Here is a 26,700-nt window from a genome sequence, read left to right as displayed (position 1 = left end):
TCACACTTGCGTTCGGAGCTGGTATTTGTACAGACGGATCCGCTCCTATAATGCAAACAATGGTATCCGTTCAGTCTGCATTATATTTCACTAAAAAGTCTAAGTACAATTTGTATTCAGACGGATCCGTCCAGACTTTGCATTGAAAGTCAATGGGGGTGGATCCGTTTGAAAAATGCACCATATTGTGTCACCTTCGAACGGATCCGCCCCCATTGACTTACATTGTAAGTCTTGACGGATCCGTTTGCCTCCGCACGGCCAGGCGGACATCCGAACGCTGCAAGCAGCGTTCAGGTGTCCGCCTGCTGAGCGGAAGCCAAGCGGAGCCATACTGATGCATTCTGAGCGGATCCGCATCCACTCAGAATGCATTGGGGCCGTACGGATGCGTTTGGGGCCGCTTGTGAGAGCCTTCAAACGGAACTCACAAGCGGAACCCCGAACGCTAGTGTGAAAGTAGCCTAAGACTACCAGCACTAATTAAACCATGTCATGTAAACATCTGAAAAGTGTGGCATGCATTTATATTCTGCCTCCTTAGTCAATACGACGTAGGACTAACTTTCTCTGCAATTACAGCTGCAAGTCTTTTGGGCTATGTCCTTTGGGCTTCTGAAGCAATTGGTAACACTGGGTTTTATTTAGGGGTATCAGAATATAGGGGGCTGATTACAAATGCATGCCACACTTTCCAAATTTTTATTTATCAAAAATGAGACAATGTATCACTTTCTTTTAACTTAACCCATACTTGCTACTTTGTGTTGGTCTATCACGTGAAATCCCAATAAAACACATTTAAATTTGTTAGTGTAACTTGAAAAAATGTGGAAACGTTCAAGGGGTATGAATACTTTTTCAAAGCACTGCAATTGATCCTACTGACATACATATAGTGAATATACATTTTTGACTTGTGACATATACAGTCCTGATCAAAAGTTTAAGACCACTTGAAAAAATCATATTTAGCATGGCTGGATCTTAACAAAGTTCCAAGTAGAGCTTCAACATGCAACAAGAAGAAATGGGAGTGAGACAAAACATTATTTGAGCATTCAATTTAATGAAAACAACGAATAAACTGAAACAGGCAGTTTTTCAGCTGATCAAAAGTTTAGGAACACACCTCAAAAATAAAAAATAAATAAACCCCCACAAAACAGAAATCCAACTTCCAAACATGAAATCAGTAATTAGTAGCTCGAGTAGCTCGGCCGTTATTGTTTATCACTTTTAAAAATTCGTTTCGGCATGCTTGATGCAAGCATTTCCATGAGGTGAGTGGGAACATTTGTCCAAGTAGTGAAGACGGCCGCACCAAGGCCATCTACTGTCTGGAACTGTTGTCCATTTTTGTAAACTTCCCTTGCCATCCATCCCCAAAGGTTCTCAATTGGATTTACATCAGGGGAACACGCAGGATGGGCGTACTGTGTACTGTTCCGTTGTCCTGTTGAAAAACCCAGTCGTTACCACACAGACAAGGGCCCTCAGTCATGAGGAATGCTCTCTGCAACATCTGGACATAGCCAGCGGCTGTTTGACGCCCCTTGCACTTCCTGAAGCTCCATTGTTCCACTGAAGGAAAAAGCACCCCAGACCATTATGGCGCCCCCTCCACTGTGGCGCATAGAAAACATCTCAGGTAGGATCTGCTTGTCATGCCAGTAACGTTGGAAACCATCAGGACCATCAAGGTAAAAAAAAAAAATCTCAGAGAATAAAACTTTCTTCCACCTTTGAATGTCCCATTTTTGGTGCTCTCTTGCAAAGTCCAAACAAGCAGTTCTGTGGCGTTCAAGGAGACGAGGTCTTTGAAGTTGTTTTTTGTTTTTGAAGCCCTTCAGTCTCAGGTGCCGTTTGATGGTTATGGGGCTGCAGTCAGCACCAGTAAGGGCCTTAATTTGGGTCGAGGATCGTCCAGTGTCTTGACGGACAGCCAATTGGATCCTCCAGATCAGTGCTCATGAAAATTTTTTGGGTCTTCCACTTGACTTTTTTGTTCCATAACCCTCAGGATAATTCCAAATGACTGTCTTACTGCGTCCCACCTCAGCAGAGATGGCGCGCTGTGAGAGACCCTGCTTATGCAGTTCAAAAACCCGACTACGTTCAAAAAGGGAGAGTTTTTTTGCCTTTGCCATCACAACGTGTGACTACCTGACAGAAAATGGCAATAAATCCACATCTTTACACAGATTTGGCCTTTTAAAGGCATGTGGTCCTAAACGTTTGATCAGCTGAAAAACAGCCTGTTTCAGTTTATTTGTTGTTTTCATTAAATTGAATGCTCCAAAAATGTTTTGTCTCACTCCCATTTCTTCTTGTTGCATGTTGAAGTTCTACTTGATAACCTTGTTAAGATCCAGCCATGCTAAATATGATTTTTTTTTTTTGCCATTTTTTAAGTGGTCTTAAACTTTTGATCAGGACTGTACCAATACCTCTAAGGCTACTTTCACACTAGCGTTCGGGGCTCCGCTTGTGAGTTCCGTTTGAAGGGGCTCACAAGCGGCCCCGAGCGCTTCCGTCTAGCCCTAATGCATTCTGAGTGGATGCGGATCCGCTCAGAATGCATCAGTCTGGCACCGTTTGTCCTCCGCTTAGCAGGCGGACACCCAAACGCTGCTTGCAGCGTTCAGGTGTCCGCCTGGCCGTGCGGAGGCAAACGGATCCGTCCAGACTTACAATGTAAGTCAATGGGGACGGATCCGTTTGAATATGACACACTATGGCTCAATTTTCAAACGGATCCGTCCCCCATTGACTTTCAATGTAAAGTCTGGACGGATCCGTCTGAGGCTACTTTGACACTTAGAATTTTTTTTACAATATAATGCAGACGGATCCATTCTGAACGGATCCACCGTCTGCATTATATGAGCGGATCCGTCTCAGACGGATCCGCTCTGAACGCAAGTGTGAAAGTAGCCTAACAATAGCATAGATTTTTATAGCGGTGCGATAATTACTTGGTGTTATAATGCCTTGGAAATGAACCAATGAAATAAAAATTGCCATGGGTCAAATGCCTTTATATTACCTTAAGGCTGTGGGTCCACTCCCTATCACTGCTATGGGCCTTCCGAAAGCATGACTCCTTTAAAAGGGTTATCTCAAAGCGTCATGTGCTTTATTAGGGAACATGGATGTCATAGAGATGAGTTTTCCACCAATCTTAACCCTCAATGCAAAAAACATATATAGAGCCCTTGCTCTCCAACAGCTTACCATAAAGCACCCGCTTATGTCTCTCTAAGGCCCCTTTCACATGAGAGAGTTTTCTGCGCACTCGCACTGAATCCTGACCCCATCATTTTAATGGGCCTGTGTACATGAGCGGTTTTTTTTTACGCATCAGTTCTGTGTTGCGTGAGAATTGCAGAATGTTCTGTATTCTGCATTTTTCACGCAGCCCTGGTCCCATAGAAGTGAATGGGGAATCAGTGAAAAACACATTGCATCCAGGTGTAATAAGCTTTTCACTGATTCTTGCTAGGAGATGTTTGTAAACCTTCATTTTTGTTTTCACGTGTGTGAAAAACGCATCAACACTTATTGCACTCGAGCGGAAACAAAACTGACTGAACGCAAATGCAGACAAAACTGACTGAACTTGCTTGCGAAATGGTTCGAGTTTCACTGAAAGCATCCTGACGCTTACATGCGAGGGTGTATAGCAAGGTATTTAGTGGTTCTTTCCCCTTTAATTCCTTGCAATGTGGATGGTTAGTGGTACACAGTGGTACCTGGCATTCCTAAAGTCTTAAAGGGAACCTGTCATCAGATTTAACCCCTCTAACCTAAACATATGCTCATGTCCAGACTAATAAGAATCCTAAGCTGGCCTTATTAAACCTCACTGTGGCTCTATTTGCCCAAAAAACAGGTTTTTATAACCTGTCAATAACTTACTTAAGGTGCCCAAGGGGAGATTCATTAATACAGGGTGCCCGGCCGCACCCCTCGCCCTCCGGTGCCTAGCGCCGCCTTCCGCTGCCAGGAGTCCGCACGGGCGCATCAGTGCGCAGGCGCGGGATCTGGCAGAGGGACGGGGAGGATTGTGGAGGCGGCGCTGAGTTGTAGAAGGCGGCGCTGAAGACAGGGAAGGCGGCGCTGGGCACCGGACGGCGAGGGGTGCGGCCGGGCACCCTGTATTAACGGACCTCCCCTTGGGCACCTTAAGTAAGTGATTGACAGGTTATAAAAAACAGTTTTTTGGGCAAATAGAGCCACAGTGAGGTTTAATAAGGCCAGCTTAGGATTCTTCTTATTAGTCTGGACATGAGCATATGTTTAGGTTAGAGGGGTTAAATCTGATTACAGAATCCCTTTAAGTAACTGTACATGCGTACTGCACACTGAAGACCTTTAGGAGGGGCCAGGAGGATATAAAACATTTAGCTATGTAACAAAGAGCTCAGCTCCATTGAAGACATCCAGGTGCCATGTTGGGAACTGGCCGTCGGGGAACTTACTCATTTGTTTCACGACTTTCAGTGACTGTTAATTTACTTTGTAGGTTATATTTTGTATATATATCTTTTATCATAGTTTAGTAAACTCTATACAGGGGGGTTTCTAAAGTCGATTCCAATCAGCCTATTGCCAAGCCAGGTTCAGTTTCAAAAAGCCGCATTGATCAGCCAACCCCTTTAAATTACCCTCAAGTTTTTTGGAACTGATTTTTTTATTGTTTAGATATGGCTTTTGGTTTTTCCTTTGCAATATGAAATGTCCAACTACTGAGCTTTTTATGATAGCATAAAAATGTCATCAGCAAAAACATGTCATCATCAGATTCAAGATTGGCCTCCATCTAGGTGCGTCTCCACATACCTCAATCCTAGGTTGGGACAGCCAATAGACCTTGCAGTCCTTGGGCCAAACTCTGTAACATAATCCCACACCTATCATATGCCATTTATAATGATAATTAACAGCTTTCCAAAATTAACTTCAAGGAGATGCAAGATGGATGAGCTCATATAATTTTGTGAAACATTTTTGGACAAAGGTCATTCTCCCCCCAGAACACTCCTCTTTTACATACCACTCCCCTTTTTTCAGACCACTGCCTTTTGCAGCCCCTCTAACTCCTGCCGACCGCACACACAGCAGCAATCAGTTGCCGCGCAGGTTGAGCTCTCCTACATTATCTTCTGGTCTTTGACTCACTACAGAGCCATGACCAACAAGAAGAGAAATGCAGTGCAGCCGGGTGAGAAGCTTCTTCGTGGCAACAGGACGGTAGATCATCATCGGTGCAGTACTGCATCATGGATAGAAGGAGGCATGCCTTTTTTGATATTCAAACATGCGCCCGACACGGAAAGTCTGTTCTCAACTAATGTGATTGCAGTCTAAGAGGAGGCCCTGTATAACAGGAGAGAACCACAACTCCCACCATGTACAGACTGTTATTATGGGATATTACAGGACATTACAGGAAGACAATGTAGGAGAACTACAACTCCCCACATGCCAAGACTGTTATCATGGGATATTAAATTGAGGAATGTCTAGGAACTTATGGGATATCAGAGAACATTAAAGGGGGTTAATATGGGAGAACTAAAAGTCCTAGCATATCTTATTAGTGGATGTCAGAGGACTTTTTAGGGAGGGAGCATAAGAGAAGAGAACTACAACTCCCAGTATGACCAGACTATTACTATGAGATATCAGAGAAAATTACAGGGAGGGGATATAAGAAAAGAGAACTACAACTGAGCATGTCTGGGCTGTTATTACGTGCTCTCATAAGATATTAAACAGAGGAGAGAACTGCAACTCCCACCATTTATCTGGCTCCCAGCTCTCACACTGAACCCATCACTTCTTCTGGTGCATCTCCATACAAGCAGCACACCACAAGAGCTCTGCCTCCTCATTTCACATCACAGGTCCTTCAGTCACTAAGCTTCATACACTGCACTTCATACACTGATCACATGGTGGAGACATCACACAGGTCCTTCGCCCACCAGTTATCCTCTCTACAGCTTAGCATCATCCCTTCATGCACTAATCACATGGTGGAGATACAGGTCCTTCAGCCACCATTTATCCTCTCCACTTCAGAGCTCTGTTGGGCACCCAGAAGATTTGCAAGCCCTTCCAGGACTCCAGAAGGTCTCGTAAATTTTAAGATACCTCACAGAAAATTCTGAAGAGTTGGCAAGTATGTTTATGACACTGGAGACTGTTTAGTTATGTGGCAGAGAGAATAGCTCTGAACCTGATAGCCCATCAATTATTTGATCCACTTGCTGTACCTACAGAAGGGTATAAGACTGCAAAGGTTCATATTAAGAGACTGTGGAACTTGTCTTGGGCCCTGGTCTCCAAGTTCCCATATCATACACTGCTTGTTTTCATGGGTTATGACCATCCTGCAATGCAGGAGTGGTGGTTGTGCATGCACACTATAAGAAAAAGCACCGGCCTATTTGGTCGGGACCGTGGGAGCGTGTATAGTCACGCACGCACAGCAGCTACCATCCTGGCCACCCCGTATCTGTGGCCATCACCCCTGGAAACTAGCAGTGTATAATGTGATGGAAAAATAAATCAAGTCAGCAAAGGACAATCACAGTACATTAGTAAGTGCCTTGTATTACCGTATTTTTCGCCCTATAAAACGCACCGGCCTATAAGACGCACCTAGGTTTTAGAGAAGGACAATAAGAAAAAATATATTTTTCATTACACCTCTGGTCAGACCACCAATGTTAATCAGACCTCAGCTGACATGAATGCGACTTGCTGAAGTAGAACAACCTCTTTAAATCCACTCCCAAGACTATTCACTGCGCCATTTGCATAACATTAGCAGGTACAACAGAAGACGTTAATGTTTCTTGCACAGACAAGCCTTTGCTGATACATGGTGCAAGACAGACGCTGAGATGCTAAGTGTGTTATCCGAGGAATGTTCAAATCAAAAGGGAAAATAATGAATAGAACGGTGTAGACTATGTTGGCCAATATTTCTGACAGAACTACTAGCTGGTCTTCAGACGTTTCATTTCATTTAGGAGTGGAGAGCTAATGAAAGCTTTAGATTGGAAATTGCTTGTGCGCTCTTCACCCAGCTTTTACTAGGCAGCACACCAGGTCACATTAAAGGGCGTAGATAATCTCAGCTTGGAGATTGCTTCATGAATGTTATGTTTCATATTTCTCATTAATTTACTGGTATAATAAGTCAGCCTAAATTGTCATTTTAGTTTCCAGCTTAAATGGTTTTATAAAGATTAAAAAAAATGCCTATTTTCAATTTGGTTGATGTCCCAGGCCATGACTTTTTAGCAAATGGCAATCTGGAACCCCCATTTCCAAAAAGGCTCCCAATGAATGGACTCTTAGAAGAAAGCTGATAGTGAAGCATCATGTTAACCTTCAATGCCCTGGACCACAGGTTCAACCCCTCACTATTTCGATATACCCATATATTTCAAATAGCCCTAAATATTATCCAGGACACCATTTTTTTTAACAAATGCCCCTGCCTTGCCCAGTTATATGAATGATCATATAAATAACAAATTCAACTCCTTTCCTGCCCCATGCAAGTTTCAGTAAAAAGTTGGGTTGAAGCTTTCTGCAGGAACAAATATGTATTTATACAGTATTATGGGCCAAATGGAAGTCTCATGACTACAGCCTAAAGCACTTACAGCACAATCCATATAGCCCTATGGGCTTGTATTACAGATCTGTAGGCATCTCAGATGCAGTGCAGTTATGTGGTGCATGCTTGGGGTGCTTCATATAAAATCAGGGGCATATGAAGGTATAGTATGGACCTATGGGACACATGATATGTTAAGGTGTAGCGCACTGCAGCAAATTGATTGATTGACATTATGCACCACCTCTAACCCATCCCAAACTCTATCAATACATGTGCAATCCAACCTAGTGCTCCCACAAAGTAATAGTGTTCCCACACAGTAAAAATGCCCCCACCACAGTAAAGACACCCCTTTAGGGCCTCCTCATTAGTGTTCCCCTCGCATTAGTGTTGCACCAAAACACAGGAAGAATATCCCTATAGTGCCCCCCACACACACAAGGTACCGCCAGACAGAAATAATGCGCCTTTAGTGCTGCTCAGACAGTAATAATGCACCCCTAGTGTCAACCAAACGGTTTGATGCCCCTTTAGTGCCCCCAACACAGTAGGATGCCCCGTTAGTGTTCTCATGCAGTAACATGCTCCCTTAGGGCTTCCCCACACAGTATTATGCCCCCTTAGTGCCTTTGTCAGTACTCACCTATCCCCCTTATGGGGGTCTAAGGGTGAAGGGTGAATGGTGTATGGGATATGATGACTCCCTTCTTCAGCGCCTTTTAATCTTACATGCAATCTAGTGAGAAGCTGGAAAATTTTTAAATAGGGTGGAATTGGAACAAAAACTCAATTCCGGAACAGAGGTTTGTGAGACGCACAGGACTGAGGAAAAATATGGAGGAGGTGCTTCCAGTAAAGAGGATCCGCCCTTCCTCTGATAATGGATAAATACAAATAAAAAATACTGGGCACTCTCACTTATGCAGAATCATACACTTTATTTACGTACATATAAATTAGAATCAATTGGTCTATAAACGCATAATCACAATACAAATAAAATGGATAAAATAAAATAAATTCCCTAAAATCACTAAAACACTTAAAAAATGGATCCGACCCGCCGTAGTGGGACTAGAGCTGGGGGGTAATCAGTCCATAGGCATAAACAGTCCCGAGCTCCCGACTGGTGGTTTGCAGTAGTTTATAACTACAGATGGAACTTTCACAATGTCTTATAATTCGCAGTCCTGATCCTTTGGAGGAAAGTGACAATACTGCGGTTCAGAGAAATTCACTTGGGTGAGTGTATTCGCGGCGTCCCGCTTGTACTCACTGTGCAGTGCGGTTCTTTCAGATCATCAGCTTATAATCCAAGCTCACTCTTGTCTGCTCCTGTCGTCGCTGGATAATGCTGTGACTTTCTTGCCCGTGTCTTTAAGGTCCTCTGGCTGCCGCTCCGTAGTGACAAAGAGCCGGCAGACACTAGGACTTAAACTTGCTTTCCCCACGTCGGATAACCTGCGCCACGATACTAGGTAGCCTCGTGTGCTGCGCTTGTAGCCGCCGGTGTATCAGGGATTTAATAAGGCACGGAATCCTCAGTTGGACTGAATAGCAACACAGCCTTTGTAGTTCCAGTATATCTTGCTTTAGGATTACTCTGGGGGTCTCTTCACCAAACGCGTTTCGGGGTACTTGCCCCTTCCTCAGTGGTGACCACTTTATTTTATCTTATCCATTTTATTTGTATTGTGATTATGCGTTTATAGACCAATTGATTCTAATTTATATGTACGTAAATAAAGTGTATGATTCTGCATAAGTGCCCAGTATTTTTTATTTGTAAAAACTCAATTCCACCACAGTTTTATGGGTTTTGTTTTTAAGGCGTTCCCTATGTGGTAAAACTGACCCAAGTTTTTCTTGTGCTGTAATACTTAAAAAAATCAATCACCATATTCTGACCCCCATAACTTTTTATAGTTATGTTTATGGAGCTGTGTGAGGGCTCATTTGTTGCGGGACAATCCGTAATTTTAAATTAATTTATTTTGGGGTGCATATGACTTTTTGATCACTTTTTATTCAATTATTTTGGAAGCTGAAATGACAAAAAAAATGGGGAATCGCTCTTTTAGATTTTATTTTTTCCATTACGCCGTTTAACGTAAGGAGCAAATATTAGTACAGGCATTTTCGGACGTGGTGATACCCATGATGTTTATTTTTTGGATTATTTATTTTTCCAAGGGCCTAACAGTATGAAATCTTTAGATTGCCAATAAATCCATTGATAAATAGAAGATTCAATATACTGCAATGTAGTACTGCCACCTGCAGGCCTAGATTGTGAAAGACATCGGTGGCTCAGCAGGCTATGGCCTTTCAAACCAACAAATGGCTCCCTCAATCGCCGCGTGGGGGAGCTGTTCCAGGCCAAGAAGCACAGCGCTTACCTCTGAAGCTGTGGTCACATTTGACTGAAAGGTTAGATGCCTTGCATTTTGGCATTATTACTAGGGATGAGCGAACTCGAACTGTATAGTTCGGGTTCGTACCGAATTTTGGGGTGTCCGTGACACGGACCCGAACCCGGACATTTTCGTAAAAGTCCGGGTTCGGGTTCGGTGTTCGTCGCTTTCTTCGCGCTTTTGTGACGCTTTCTTGGCGCTTTTTGAAAGGCTGCAAAGCAGCCAATCAACAAGCGTCATACTACTTGCCCCAAGAGGCCATCACAGCCATGCCTACTATTGGCATGGCTGTGATTGGCCAGAGCACCATGTGACCCAGCCTCTATTTAAGCTGGAGTCACATAGCGCCGCCCGTCACTCTGCTCTGATTAGCGTAGGGAGAGGTTGCGGCTGCGACAGTAGGGCGAGATTAGGCAGATTAACTCCTCCAAAGGACTTGATTAACTGATCGATCTGCAGCTGTGGATCATTGAGCTGCTGATCCTCAATTGCTCACTGTTTTTAGGCTGCCCAGACCGTTTGTCAGTCACATTTTTCTGGGGTGATCGGCGGCCATTTTGTGTCTTGTGGTGCGCCAGCACAAGCTGCGACCAAGTGCATTTAACCCTCAATGGTGTGGTTGTTTTTTGGCTAAAGCCTACATCAGGGTGAAGCTGTCACACCAAGTGCATTTAACCAGCAATAGTCTGTTCATTTTTTGGCCATATACAAAATCAGGGGCAAGCTGCGCCTGTCACCAAGTGCATTTAACCCTCAATGGTGTGGTTGTTTTTTGGCTAAAGCCTACATCAGGGTGAAGCTGTCACACCAAGTGCATTTAACCAGCAATAGTCTGTTCATTTTTTGGCCATATACTAAATCAGGGGCAAGCTGCGCCTGTCACCAAGTGCATTTAACCCTCAATGGTGTGGTTGTTTTTTGGCTAAAGCCTACATCAGGGTGAAGCTGTCACACCAAGTGCATTTAACCAGCAATAGTCTGTTTATTTTTTGGCCATATCCCAGTCTAATTCTGGCACTAAACCCATACCTGTCACCCAGCGCCTAAATACTAGGCCTCAAATTTATATCCAGCTAAATCTGTCCCTAGTGCTGTAGCTGGGCGAGTTATTTAGTGTCCGTTCAAGCACATTTCTTGTTCTGGGTTGAAATACAATTCCCAATTTAGCAATTTCATAATTTAGTGGTTTCTGCTATATCAGAGCTATTTGAAATCTATCCCTAAAAGGGTATATAATATTCAAGGTGCACATTGGGTCATTCAGAATAACTTCACACACACCCGCTACTGTGTATTTCCAAGTCTAATTCTGGCACTAAACCCATACCTGTCACCCAGCGCCTAAATACTAGGCCTCAAATTTATATCCCGCTAAATCTGTCCTTAGTGCTGTAGCTGGGCGAGTTATTTAGTGTCCGTTCAAGCACATTTCTTGTTCTGGGTTGAAATACAATTCCCAATTTAGCAATTTCATAATTTAGTGGTTTCTGCTATATCAGAGCTATTTGAAATCTATCCCTAAAAGGGTATATAATATTCAAGGTGCACATTGGGTCATTCAGAATAACTTCACACACACCCGCTACTGTGTATTTCCAAGTCTAATTCTGGCACTAAACCCATACCTGTCACCCAGCGCCTAAATACTAGGCCTCAAATTTATATCCCGCTAAATCTGTCCCTAGTGCTGTAGCTGGGCGAGTTATTTAGTGTCCGTTCAAGCACATTTCTTGTTCTGGGTTGAAATACAATTCCCAATTTAGCAATTTCATAATTTAGTGGTTTCTGCTATATCAGAGCTATTTGAAATCTATCCCTAAAAGGGTATATAATATTCAAGGTGCACATTGGGTCATTCAGAATAACTTCACACACACCCGCTACTGTGTATTTCCAAGTCTAATTCTGGCACTAAACCCATACCTGTCACCCAGCGCCTAAATACTAGGCCTCAAATTTATATCCCGCTAAATCTGTCCTTAGTGCTGTAGCTGGGCGAGTTATTTAGTGTCCGTTCAAGCACATTTCTTGTTCTGGGTTGAAATACAATTCCCAATTTAGCAATTTCATAATTTAGTGGTTTCTGCTATATCAGAGCTATTTGAAATCTATCCCTAAAAGGGTATATAATATTCAAGGTGCACATTGGGTCATTCAGAATAACTTCACACACACCCGCTACTGTGTATTTCCAAGTCTAATTCTGGCACTAAACCCATACCTGTCACCCAGCGCCTAAATACTAGGCCTCAAATTTATATCCCGCTAAATCTGTCCCTAGTGCTGTAGCTGGGCGAGTTATTTAGTGTCCGTTCAAGCACATTTCTTGTTCTGGGTTGAAATACAATTCCCAATTTAGCAATTTCATAATTTAGTGGTTTCTGCTATATCAGAGCTATTTGAAATCTATCCCTAAAAGGGTATATAATATTCAAGGTGCACATAGGGTCATTCAGAATAACTTCACACACCCGCTACTGTGCATTTCCAAATCTAATTCTGTCACTAAACCCATACCTGTCACCCAGCGCCTAAATACTAGGCCTCAAATTTATATCCCGCTAAATCTCTCGTTACCGCTGTCCTGTTGTGGCTGGGAAAGTTATTTAGTGTCCGTCAAAGCACATTTTTTGTTCTGGGTTGAAATACAATTCCCAATTTAGCAATTTCATAATTTAGTCGTTTCTGCTATATCAGAGCTATTTGAAATCTATCCCTAAAAGGGTAGATCATATTGAAGGTGCACATAGGGTCATTCAGAATAACTTCACACACACGCTTCTGTGCATTTCCAAGTCTAATTCTGTCACTAAATCCATACCGGTCACCCAGCGCCTAAATACTAGGCCTCAAATTTATATCCCGCTGAATTTGAATACAATACATTGGGCCAAATAATATATTTGTTGTTGTGGTGAACCATAACAATGAGAAAAACATCTAGTAAGGGACGCAGACGTGGACATGGTCGTGGTGGTGTTAGTGGACCCTCTGGTGCTGGGAGAGGACGTGGCCGTTCTGCCACATCCACACGTCCTAGTGTACCAACTACCTCAGGTCCCAGTAGCCGCCAGAATTTACAGCGATATATGGTGGGGCCCAATGCCGTTCTAAGGATGGTAAGGCCTGAGCAGGTACAGGCATTAGTCAATTGGGTGGCCGACAGTGGATCCAGCACGTTCACATTATCTCCCACCCAGTCTTCTGCAGAAAGCGCACAGATGGCGCCTGAAAACCAACCCCATCAGTCTGTCACATCACCCCCATGCATACCAGGGAAACTGTCTCAGCCTCAAGTTATGCAGCAGTCTCTTATGCTGTTTGAAGACTCCGCTGGCAGGGTTTCCCAAGGGCATCCACCTAGCCCTTCCCCAGCGGTGAAAGACATAGAATGCACTGACGCACAACCACTTATGTTTCCTGATGATGAGGACATGGGAATACCACCTCAGCATGTCTCTGATGATGACGAAACACAGGTGCCAACTGCTGCGTCTTTCTGCAGTGTGCAGACTGAACAGGAGGTCAGGGATCAAGACTGGGTGGAAGACGATGCAGGGGACGATGAGGTCCTAGACCCCACATGGAATGAAGGTCGTGCCACTGACTTTCACAGTTCGGAGGAAGAGGCAGTGGTGAGACCGAGCCAACAGCGTAGCAAAAGAGGGAGCAGTGGGCAAAAGCAGAACACCCGCCGCCAAGAGACTCCGCCTGCTACTGACCGCCGCCATCTGGGACCGAGCACCCCAAAGGCAGCTTCAAGGAGTTCCCTGGCATGGCACTTCTTCAAACAATGTGCTGACGACAAGACCCGAGTGGTTTGCACGCTGTGCCATCAGAGCCTGAAGCGAGGCATTAACGTTCTGAACCTGAGCACAACCTGCATGACCAGGCACCTGCATGCAAAGCATGAACTGCAGTGGAGTAAACACCTTAAAACCAAGGAAGTCACTCAGGCTCCCCCTGCTACCTCTTCTGCTGCTGCCGCCTCGGCCTATTCTGCTGCTGCCGCCTCGGCCTCTTCCTCCGCCTCTGGAGGAACGTTGGCACCTGCCGCCCAGCAAACAGGGGATGTACCACCAACACCACCACCACCACCTCCGTCACCAAGCGTCTCAACCATGTCACACGCCAGCGTTCAGCTCTCCATCTCACAAACATTTGATAGAAAGCGTAAATTCCCACCTAGCCACCCTCTATCCCTGGCCCTGAATGCCAGCATTTCTAAACTACTGGCCTATGAAATGCTGTCATTTAGGCTGGTGGACACAGACAGCTTCAAACAGCTCATGTCGCTTGCTGTCCCACAGTATGTTGTTCCCAGCCGGCACTACTTCTCCAAGAGAGCCGTGCCTTCCCTGCACAACCAAGTATCCGATAAAATCAAGTGTGCACTGCGCAACGCCATCTGTGGCAAGGTCCACCTAACCACAGATACGTGGACCAGTAAGCACGGCCAGGGACGCTATATCTCCCTAACTGCACACTGGGTAAATGTAGTGGCAGCTGGGCCCCAGGCGGAGAGCTGTTTGGCGCACGTCCTTCCGCCGCCAAGGATCGCAGGGCAACATTCTTTGCCTCCTGTTGCCACCTCCTCCTTCTCGGCTTCCTCCTCCTCTTCTTCCACCTGCTCATCCAGTCAGCCACACACCTTCACCACCAACTTCAGCACAGCCCGGGGTAAACGTCAGCAGGCCATTCTGAAACTCATATGTTTGGGGGACAGGCCCCACACCGCACAGGAGTTGTGGCGGGGTATAGAACAACAGACCGACGAGTGGTTGCTGCCGGTGAGCCTCAAGCCCGGCCTGGTGGTGTGTGATAATGGGCGAAATCTCGTTGCAGCTCTGGGACTAGCCAATTTGACGCACATCCCTTGCTTGGCGCATGTGCTGAATTTGGTGGTGCAGAAGTTCATTCACAACTACCCCGACATGTCAGAGCTGCTGCATAAAGTGCGGGCCGTCTGTTCGCGCTTCCGGCGTTCACATCCTGCTGCTGCTCGCCTGTCTGCGCTACAGCGTAACTTCGGCCTTCCCGCTCACCGCCTCATATGCGACGTGCCCACCAGGTGGAACTCCACCTTGCACATGCTGGACAGACTGTGCGAGCAGCAGCAGGCCATAGTGGAGTTTCAGCTGCAGCACGCACGGGTCAGTCGCACTACAGAACAGCACCACTTCACCACCAATGACTGGGCCTCCATGCGAGACCTGTGTGCCCTGTTGCGCTGTTTCGAGTACTCCACCAACATGGCCAGTGGCGATGACACCGTTATCAGCGTTACAATACCACTTCTATGTCTCCTTGAGAAAACACTTAGGGCGATGATGGAAGAGGAGGTGGCCCAGGAGGAGGAGGAGGAGGAGGAGGAAGAGGGGTCATTTTTAGCACTTTCAGGCCAGTCTCTTCGAAGTGACTCAGAGGGAGGTTTTTGGCAACAGCAGAGGCCAGGTACAAATGTGGCCAGCCAGGGCCCACTACTGGAGGACGAGGAGGACGAGGATGAGGAGGAGGTGGAGGAGGATGAGGATGAAGCATGGTCACAGCGGGGTGGCACCCAACGCAGCTCGGGTCCATCACTGGTGCGTGGCTGGGGGGAAAGGCAGGACGATGACGATACGCCTCCCACAGAGGACAGCTTGTCCTTACCCCTGGGCAGCCTGGCACACATGAGCGACTACATGCTGCAGTGCCTGCGCAACGACAGCAGAGTTGCCCACATTTTAACCTGTGCGGACTACTGGGTTGCCACCCTGCTGGATCCACGCTACAAAGACAATGTGCCCACCTTACTTCCTGCACTGGAGCGTGATAGGAAGATGCGCGAGTACAAGCGCACGTTGGTAGACGCGCTACTGAGAGCATTCCCAAATGTCACAGGGGAACAAGTGGAAGCCCAAGGCCAAGGCAGAGGAGGAGCAAGAGGTCGCCAAGGCAGCTGTGTCACGGCCAGCTCCTCTGAGGGCAGGGTTAGCATGGCAGAGATGTGGAAAACTTTTGTCAACACGCCACAGCTAACTGCACCACCACCTGATACGCAACGTGTTAGCAGGAGGCAACATTTCACTAACATGGTGGAACAGTACGTGTGCACACCCCTCCACGTACTGACTGATGGTTCGGCCCCATTCAACTTCTGGGTCTCTAAATTGTCCACGTGGCCAGAGCTAGCCTTTTATGCCTTGGAGGTGCTGGCCTGCCCGGCAGCCAGCGTTTTGTCTGAACGTGTATTCAGCACGGCAGGGGGCGTCATTACAGACAAACGCAGCCGCCTGTCTACAGCCAATGTGGACAAGCTGACGTTCATAAAAATGAACCAGGCATGGATCCCACAGGACCTGTCCGTCCCTTGTCCAGATTAGACATTAACTACCTCCCCATAACCATATATTATTGGACTCCAGGGCACTTCCTCATTCAATCCTATTTTTATTTTCATTTTACCATTATATTGCGAGGCTACCCAAAGTTGAATGAACCTCTCCTCTGCCTGTGTGCTAGGCCTAAATATATGCCAATGGACTGTTGCAGTGGTGGCTGACGTGAAGCCTCATTCTCTGCTATGACATGCAGACTGATTCTCTGCTGACATGAAGACAGATTCTCTGTTACGGGACCTCCCTCCTCTGCCTGGGTGCTGGGCCTAAATATATGCCAATGGACTGTTGCAGTGGTGGCTGACATGAAGCCTGATTCTCTGCTATGACATGCAGACTAATTCTCTGCTGACATGAAGCCAGATTGTCTGTTACGGGACCTCTCTCCTCTGCCTGGGTGCTGGGCCTAAATTTATGACAATGGACTGTTGCAGTGGTGGCTGACGTGAAGCCTGATTCTCTGCTATGACATGCAGACTGATTCTCTGCTGACATGAAGCCAGATTGTCTGTTACGGGACCTCTCTGCTCTGCCTGGGTGCTGGGCCTAAATATATGCCAATGGACTGTTGCAGTGGTGGCTGACGTGAAGCCTCATTCTCTGCTATGACATGCAGACTGATTCTCTGCTGACATGAAGCCAGATTGTCTGTTACGGGACCTCTCTGCTCTGCCTGTGTGCTAGGCCTAAATATATGCCAATGGACTGTTGCAGTGGTGGCTGACGTGAAGCCTGATTCTCTGCTATGACATGCAGACTGATTCTCTGCTGACATGAAGCCAGATTGTCTGTTACGGGACCTCTCTGCTCTGCCTGTGTGCTAGGCCTAAATATATGCCAATGGACTGTTGCAGTGGTGGGTGACGTGAAGCCTCATTCTCTGCTATGACATGCAGACTGATTCTCTGCTGACATGAAGACAGATTCTCTGTTACGGGACCTCCCTCCTCTGCCTGGGTGCTGGGCCTAAATATATGCCAATGGACTGTTGCAGTGGTGGCTGACATGAAGCCTGATTCTCTGCTATGACATGCAGACTAATTCTCTGCTGACATGAAGCCAGATTGTCTGTTACGGGACCTCTCTCCTCTGCCTGGGTGCCGGGGCCTAAATATCTGAGAATGGACTGTTCCAGTGGTGGGTGACGGGAAGCCAGATTCTCTGCTATGGAACCTCTCTCCAATTGATTTTGGTTAATTTTTATTTATTTAATTTTTATTTTAATTCATTTCCCTATCCACATTTGTTTGCAGGGGATTTACCTACATGTTGCTGCCTTTTGCAGCCCTCTAGCTCTTTCCTGGGCTGTTTTACAGCCTTTTTAGTGCCGAAAAGTTCGGGTCCCCATTGACTTCAATGGGGTTCGGGTTCGGGACGAAGTTCGGATCGGGTTCGGATCCCGAACCCGAACATTTCCGGGATGTTCGGCCGAACTTCTCGAACCCGAACATCCAGGTGTTCGCTCAACTCTAATTATTACCAATCACAGTTTATTAGCCCCGGGTGTCTGCTGTATGAAACAGCAGAAATCTGGCGGCTATGGCGCCTGCTGCAATTTGCAAGTGGGTGCCATTTTTCATGTACAGTGGATATCCACAAAGGGTTAATAGCAAGATCCTATAAACCTATTTGTTGCCTAGTTTACTGGCTATATTGTTATTCACTTTATTATCAATATGTCCTGCACATTAATATATAAGTGACAACATTTCCTTCCCTGGTGGGGCTTGCAATCTAATTTCTCTATATCAGACATACATCAGGACCAACCACCTAGGTAGCCAATGGACCGTGGTATATGCTTTTGGAAATTAGGACACACGGAGGCGCTTGACCCAAGCATCGAGAGGCAATACAAGGTCCATGTAGAATGGAAGTCATTTGTACCTTTGTATCTTCTGCAAAACTAAACTGGGTATCAGAAGCAAAATCATCCATAATAAGGCTCAATTAACTTTCCGTCAAGTTTTGCCAATGGAGTCCAACAGACCTCATTTACTTATAATAGAGTCCTTTTTACATAGCCCCGACATAAGTGTTAACAGAGCCAACTCATATACTTCTTTTCTTATTCCAGAAAAAGGAAAAAACTTTGAACACACTTGGACAATCTGTCACAGGTGATACAATCTCTAATATAGAAGATTTAGAGGTGCTCCACATGGTTCAGCAGTAGGTAATGAATCACAGATATTGCTGGTTCACGACGATGAAGATATTTACAGTTCCTTAGGCTGTTTATAGATGTTGTTGACTAAATCTCAGCAGAAAAGAAGCTCAAACCATGATTCTCTTCATTCCATTACAGAATATAGCCCAGGGTATGGTAAATTCACCTTCCTCCTGAGCTACTGAAGCAGTCCGGCCATTACAGAGTTTTACTAGGAACACAAGGTACTAATAGTGTCATGAATCCTGAAGTGGCAGATGTATACTCAGTTTCAGACGGTTGCAGACTACAGATGTTTTACCACACATTGGCAATAATTTGTTAGCTAGTGCCATATAGCTTACTGGCACAAAATAAATCAAGATGCAGTCCGATGAGTTCATATCACATTGCCAGGACAACGAATTACAGATATTCCAAAAGGAAATGGATGCAGCACATCCATAATTTGTAAAACGCATTTCAAGAATGGATTCTTCTCTCCCAGAGGTCCAGCATGAGGTGAATATAAACCCACTTTAAAGGAGCGGTTCACCTTTGCTGTGCTTTGTTTCAGACCCCCCAGTGTGGCCGGACCTGCGGTAGTGAGAATACTTACCTGATCCCTGTTGCTGGGTTCCACCTCCATAACTTCCCCTCAGTCACTGCAGGCCTTGGTCTAACCGTGTCAACAAGTCGTGATCCGTGACCACTGTGGACAATCATTGGCTGCAGCAGTCACATGATCCACATCAAACAGGATGTTGACACAGCTAGACCCAGGACTTGTGGCGCCCAAGGGGAAGCGATGGAACCAGAACCAGCAAATAGGAATAACCCCTTTAAAGAGGACCTTTCATCTGTTTTACTTATAGGAGCTAAATACCTGTACTTGCTGATGCTGCCACCCAGTTTCTTTTTTTTAAACATCACTCCTATGCCCCGCTGTGCCCTCCTGTAGTTTTTGCGCTCAGTATGCTAACACTGAGCTTCGGAACAGGGAGGAGGAGATGCCAGGGTTCCTCAATGGGTTTCTCCCTGGCTGTGTCGCGATCTAATCACATCGGATTAGGTTTTTCCTCCCTACACTATACTGAGCACGATAACTTCAGGCGGGTGCAGCGAAGCGTAGAGGCAATATAAAAAAAAAAAATGGGTGGCAGCATCCGCAAGTACAGGTATTTAGCTCCTATAAGTAAAACAGATGAAAGGTCCTCTTTAAGATCTTGTCAAAATCATTGTTGGTCCATGCTAGTCAATGGATTGATGCAAACATCATTGGTGGTCTAGGGTACTTAAATGGTATAATGACAAAATCTTTGGTGGTCTAGGGTCAACCACATCCATATGCTTTAGGAGGTCAGTGTCTGCATCTTTGGTGGTCTAGGGTGGAGAAGGAATCAATGCCAATATCACTGGTGATCTATGGCCACTGAGTATTGATTGAGTCAAAGCTGATATTAGTTTTGAAAAGTGGGTGGGACAGTGGGCATGGTTAATTATGTCAATGGGTTTTACTCAAGATTTATCACTGGGACTATTTTAAAAAGTCGCAAAAAAAGTCTTAAAGGGGTTGTCCCATCTCAGACAATGGGGCATATTGCTAGGATATGCCCCCATTGTCTGATAGGTGCAGGTCCCACCGCTGGGACCTACACCTACAATGAGAACAGAGCGGAGAAATAAACAGAGGGCACACTGCACATACGCAGCTGCCCTCCATTCATTTCTATGGGGCCGCCGAAAATAGCTGGCTCGGCTATTTCCGTCTGCCCCATAAAAATTAATGGGAGCAGGGTCTGCGAGTGTGCGCTCCCATTCACTTCTATGGGGGCAGCGATTGGTGGTGGACGGACCCCGGGAAATCCGGGTTCCTCCAGCCACAGCTCTCCCCGCTCGGTTCTCGTTGTAGGTGTGGATCCCAGCAGTGGGACCCGCACCTATCAGACAATGGAGGCATATCCTAGCGATATGCCCCCCTTGTCTGAGATGGCAATAACCCTTTAAAAGTGGAGTAGCATTTTTCTAAACAAAGGTATTAGGTTTAAGATGTGCCAAATCTAACAAATAATGTACAACACTGTATAAATTTGGCAGAAAGTATGTCAACCCAGAGTTTAACAAAAGTGACTTCAAATAATACCCTGATGATAAATTCCCCATATAGAGGTTATGTGATAGCACTATGCATCAACTGAAGCTTGTAATACTCAATTCTCTCTTATACAGGAGGTATGCACTCACCTAAAGAATTATTAGGAACACCATACTAATACGGTGTTGGACCCCCTTTTGCCTTCAGAACTGCCTTAATTCTACGTGGCATTGATTCAACAAGGTGCTGATAGCATTCTTTAGAAATGTTGGCCCGTATTGATAGAATAGCATCTTGCAGTTGATCAAAATTTGAGGGATGCACATCCAGGGCACGAAGCTCCCGTTCCACCACATCCCAAAGATGCTCTATTGGGTTGAGATCTAGTGACTGTGGGGGCCATTTTAGTACAGTGAACTCATTGTCATGTTCAAGAAACCAATTTGAAATGATTTGAGCTTTGTGACATGGTGCATTATCCTGCTGGAAGTAGCCATCAGAGGATGGGTACATGGTGGTCATGAAGGGATGGACATGGTCAGAAACAATGCTCAGGTAGCCCGTGGCATTTAAACGATGGCCAATTGGCACTAAGGGGCCTAAAGTGTGCCCAGAAAACATACCCCACACCATTACACCACCACCACCAGCCTGCACAGTGGTAACAAGGCATGATGGATACATGTTCTCATTCTGTTTACGCCAAATTCGGACTCTACCATTTGAATGTCTCAACAGAAATCGAGACTCATCAGACCAGGCAACATTTTTCCAGTCTTCAACTGTCCAATTTTGGTGAGCTTGTGCAAATTGTAGCCTCTTTTTCCTATTTGTAGTGGAGATGAGTGGTACCCGGTAGGGTCTTCTGATGTTGTAGCCCATCCGCCTCAAGGTTGTGCGTGTTGTGGCTTCACAAATGCTTTGCTGCATACCTCGGTTGTAACGAGTGGTTATTTTAGTCAACGTTGCTCTTCTATCAGCTTGAATCAGTCAGCCCATTCTCCTCTGACCTCTAGCATCAACAAGGCATTTTTGCCCACAGGACTGCCGCATACTGGATGTTTTTCCCTTTTCACACCATTCTTTGTAAACCCTAGAAATGGTTGTGCGGGAAAATCCCAGTAACTGAGCAGATTGTGAAATACTCAGACCGGCCCGTCTGGCACCAACAACCATGCCACGCTCAAAATTGCTTAAATCACCTTTCTTTCCCATTCTGACATTCAGTTTGGAGTTCAGGAGATTGTTTTGACCAGGACCACAACCCTACATGCATTGAAGCAACTGTCATGTGATTGGTTGACTAGATAATCGCATTAATGAGAAATAGAACAGGTGTTCCTAATAATTCTTTAGGTGAGTGTATATTCATGATTTAGATCAATTTGGCTTTTAGGCCATATAAGGGAACTGGATACACGTTTCTTAAGGCCAGTTTCAGACGAACGTGTTCACTGCAAACGTCTGACTTCCTGTAGAAAACTCTGCTCATTTGACCAGACCACACAGCATTATAATAATCTATAATGCTGGGTGTCTCTGCCTGACCTCAACTCTAATGACGTATACTCACATGATGCTGTCAATGCAAATCATTAGAATTCAGTTCGATCAGAGACACACAGCATTATAAATCATCATAAGGCCATGTGGTCTGGACTAAAGAGGCGGAGTCCACTACAGAATTCACACTCCCACACGGAATGTGTTTCATGCAGTGTACATACTGGTCTGAAACTACCCTAACAGTCACCCTGTTGGAATGCACTGCAATTCATTTGGTCGTAGGGGTCATAAAAGCAGTAAAGTCATGTCTTTTCATAATCTACCATGGTAGAGTTCTTTGCTTCCAGTAGGGATCCATGCTTGCATAGGAGTTTTCGGTAGGTGCAGGACAAGGGCAACACAAGCAAAGTAACAATTGGACACTTTGCAAAAACTACACCTGTGGGGTCGGGGAGATGTACCAGTTCACAGTAGAAAGAGCTTCTTAGCTGAATGATACTGTAAGTGCATTATATAGCCATCTACTTTCAAAGGTTGCCCAGAAGATAGGTCATCAGTAGAAAAGTCTCAAAAACCCCTAAGCACAAAACTACACAATATACAAGTACATTTACAGTAATGTTTTATTAGGATACTATCCAGATTTTGTGATTGACAGGGCATATACGTGCAATACCACAATTTCTAGACAGTCACAAATAGACTTGTGATAATAAACAAAAATCTAATTTCGGAAGGGTTGATAATCTGCACCATCAGTAATTGGTTAATGGCTGCCTTAATGTATGGCAATGAGTGATTGTCTTCACTAATGATCCCTTTTGCTGCATAATAATATAATTATACAGACGACAATAATAAAGCTATTAAGAGTGAAGTGTATTGAAAGTCACATTGATTCAAGAGTGTAAATTGGATTTCTAATAATCTTACTGACAGCACTAGAACAGTGCTTACAGCAATGTTTATTGGAATCTATACTCAGTGTACGTGAGTTGCCTATTAGATTATAAAAAGCTCCAGTAAAACACTGTAATATTGTATAAAAAGAAATCTGTCCTGCCATTCTCAAATAAACAGGGTTTCCGACAATTTACATTCATCACCTACTCATGGGATAGGTGATGTCTGTTGGTTGGAGATCCTAAGATCACTAGAAAGGGATCCTGAGTTCCCATCCCTCCTCACTGCTCTCATCTTCGTAGGAAGGAGTTTGAATGGAGTGGCGGTCAAGCATGCCCCCTGCGGCTCCATCCAACGTCTATGGAGCTAACGGAAACAATTGAGCTCTGTACTACTTTGATGTTTCCGTCAGCCTCATAGATATTAACTGGAGAGGCAGGAAACATCATCCACTCCATTCAAACTCTCCATTATAGTGATTGTGGGGGTCTCAATGGCTAGGTGATAAATGCCAAGTGTGGGAAAACCCTTTAAATGTATTAGACTCTGAGGTACAGTTAATCAACTGTCATATGGTACAACAACAGCACACCCGTAGTGGAAAAAAGTTAAATTAAATGAGTAGATTAATAGTTTAACCACCTAACTGTTTTGCCCCAGCTCAAAGTACTCAGGGAAAAGTACTTAATTGTTCTGCCCGAGAAGTGGAACTGGGGAAGGGGGGGGGGGCTGGGGGCTGCTGATGACAGCTGACATTTAGCTGAACAAAATGACAGCATTAGCCCAAGATAATAAGGAGATATTACTGTTATTGAGATGGGAATAATTGCTTGTAAAGCCTGCTTTTACTTTCACTTTCAGCTGCATTCCGTGCATCCCGATTTCTAACATAGTAACATAGTACATAAGGCCGAAAAAAGACATATGTCCATCCAGTTCGGCCTGTTATTCTGCAAGTTGATCCAGAGGAAGGCAAAAAAAAACTGTGAGGTAGAGCCAATTTTCCTCACTTTAGGGGAATAAAAATTCCTTCCCGACTCCAATCAGGCAATCAGAATAACTCCCTGGATCAACGATCCCTCTCTAGTAGCTATAGCCTGTAATATTATTACGCTCCAGAAATACATCCAGGCCCCTCTTGAATTCCTTTATTGTACTCACCATCACCACCTCCTCAGGCAGAGAGTTCCATAGTCTCACTGCTCTTACCGTAAAGAATCCTCTTCTATGTTTGTGTACAAACCTTCTTTCCTCCAGACGCAGAGGATGTCCCCTTGTCACAGTCCTGGGAATGAATAGATGATGGGATAGATCTCTGTACTGTCCCCTGATATATTTATACATATTAATTAGATCTCCTCTCAGTCGTCTTTTTTCTAAAGTGAATAACCCTAATTTTGATAATCTTTCAGGGTACTGTTGTTGCCCCATTCCAGTTATTACTTTAGTTGCCCTCCTCTGGACCCTCTCCAGCTCTGCTATGTCTGCTTTGTTCACTGGAGCCCAGAACTGTACACAGTACTCCATGTGTTGTCTGACTAATGATTCGTAAAGTGGTAGGACTATGTTCTCATCACGGGCATCTATGCCCCTTTTGATGCAACCCATTATCTTATTGGCCTTGGCAGCAGCTGCCTGACACAGTTTTTTGCAGCTTAGTTTGCTGTTTATTAAAATTCCTAGATCCTTTTCCATGTCAGTGTTACCGAGTGTTTTACCATTTAATAAGTACGGGTGACTTGCATTATTCCTTCCCATGTGCATAACTTTACATTTGTCAGTGTTAAACCTCATCTGCCACTTATCTGCCCAAGCCTCCAATCTATCCAGATCCCTCTGTAGTAGTATACTGTCCTCTTCAGTGTTAATTACTTTACACAGTTTAGTGTCATCTGCAAAAATTGATACTTTACAATGCAAGCCTTCTACAAGATCATTAATAAATATATTGAAGAGAATAGGGCTGATTAGATTTAATAGTGAAAAAAAAATGGGCACAAGAGGTGCAACCCGCAATTTTGGACTGGAGAAGTATATATAAAAATGTTAAAAGGAGTACAATCTCCAGCAACTTCCGATTGACGCAGTTTTTTATCCTCCATCGGACCTATATTACCCCCAGGGCGCTGAGCAAGATGTACAAAACAGGGGATGCAAAATGTTGGAAGTGTGGAGAGGAGAGGGCTGATTTTGTGCATTTGATTTGGTTCTGTCCGACTGTACAGGGGTACTGGATTCAAGTTTTTGAGGACCTTGGGAGAGAGACAAGGAAATCAGCACCTCTGGAGATCAGTATAGCAGTCCTGGGAGACACCAGAAGAATTGGGGTAGATAGAGAAAGTGAAAGGAAATGGGAAAAAGGGTTGATGCTGGCACGTGTTGTTTTGGCCAGAGGATGGGGAGCGGACAGTCCGCCAAGTGTGGTAGAATGGAAAAACCTATGCGAAAGGGTGTTAAGCTATGAGAAAGCTAGGCAGGTGAAACTGGCAGGCAAATAAGAGGCAAAAAGGGGGAACTATAAGTTTCTGAAAAGAGGTTATGGAAAGGGAATACCTTGAGGACTCTCCCAAGACAACCAAGAGGGTGGAGGGGAGGGAGGATAGTGGGGGTGGGGAGGGGAGGGGAGGGGAAAGCTCTTTCTCTTTTTGGGTCTTTGTAAAAGTTATAAGGATGGGGAAAAATTGTTATGGCACACTTTTGTAATTTATGATGGTGTATATTTGTACTTTTTGTAATGGCTATTCCCTATCCATGTCTTATTTTAATGAGAAGAAGAAAATGATAAATACATTTTTGAAAAAAAAAAAAGAATAGGGCCTAATACTGACCCCTGAGGTACCCCACTAGTGACAGTGACCCAATCTGAGTATGTACCATTAATATCCACCCTCTGTTTTCTATCATTGAGCCAGTTACTTACCCACTTACAGACGTTTTCTCCCAGTCCGAGCATTCTCATTTTATATACTAACCTTTTATGTGGTACAGTGTCAAATGCTTTGGAGAAGTCCAGATACACAACATCCATTGATTCGCCGCTGTCAAGTCTAGAACTTACCTCCTCATAGAAACTGATTAAATTTGTTTGACATGACCGATCCCTCACGAAGCTGATATGGCGTTATTTGCTTACTTCCGTTAAGATGCTCTAACATAGCATCTCTCAGAAAACCTTCAAACAGTTTACCCACAACAGATGTTAAACTTACCGGCCTATAGTTTCCAGGCTCTGTTTTTGGACCCTTTTTGAATATTGGCACCACATTTGCCATGCGCCAATCCTGTGGGACATTCCCTGTCAATATAGAATCTGCAAATATCAGAAATAAGGGTCTGGCTATGACATTACTTAATTCCTTTATGATACGGGGGTGTATGCCAATCGGTCCTGGCGATTTGTCTATTTTAATCTTTTTAAGTCGCTGTTGTACTTCTTCCTGGGTCAGACAGGACACTTTTAATGGGGAATTTATTTCAACATTCGGCATGTCATCTGACAGTTTATTTTCCTCAGTGAATACACTGGAGAAAAAAATATTTAACAGCTTTGCTTTCTCCTCGTCGCTCTCTGCGACTCCCCCCTCATTACTCTTTAACAGGCCGACACC

Source organism: Bufo gargarizans, chromosome 6 (genome assembly GCF_014858855.1).
Source record: "Bufo gargarizans isolate SCDJY-AF-19 chromosome 6, ASM1485885v1, whole genome shotgun sequence".
NCBI classification, from domain to species: Eukaryota; Metazoa; Chordata; class Amphibia; order Anura; family Bufonidae; genus Bufo; species Bufo gargarizans.
The sequence above is the reverse complement of the archived record's forward strand: the minus strand, read 5'-3'. Positions refer to the sequence as shown.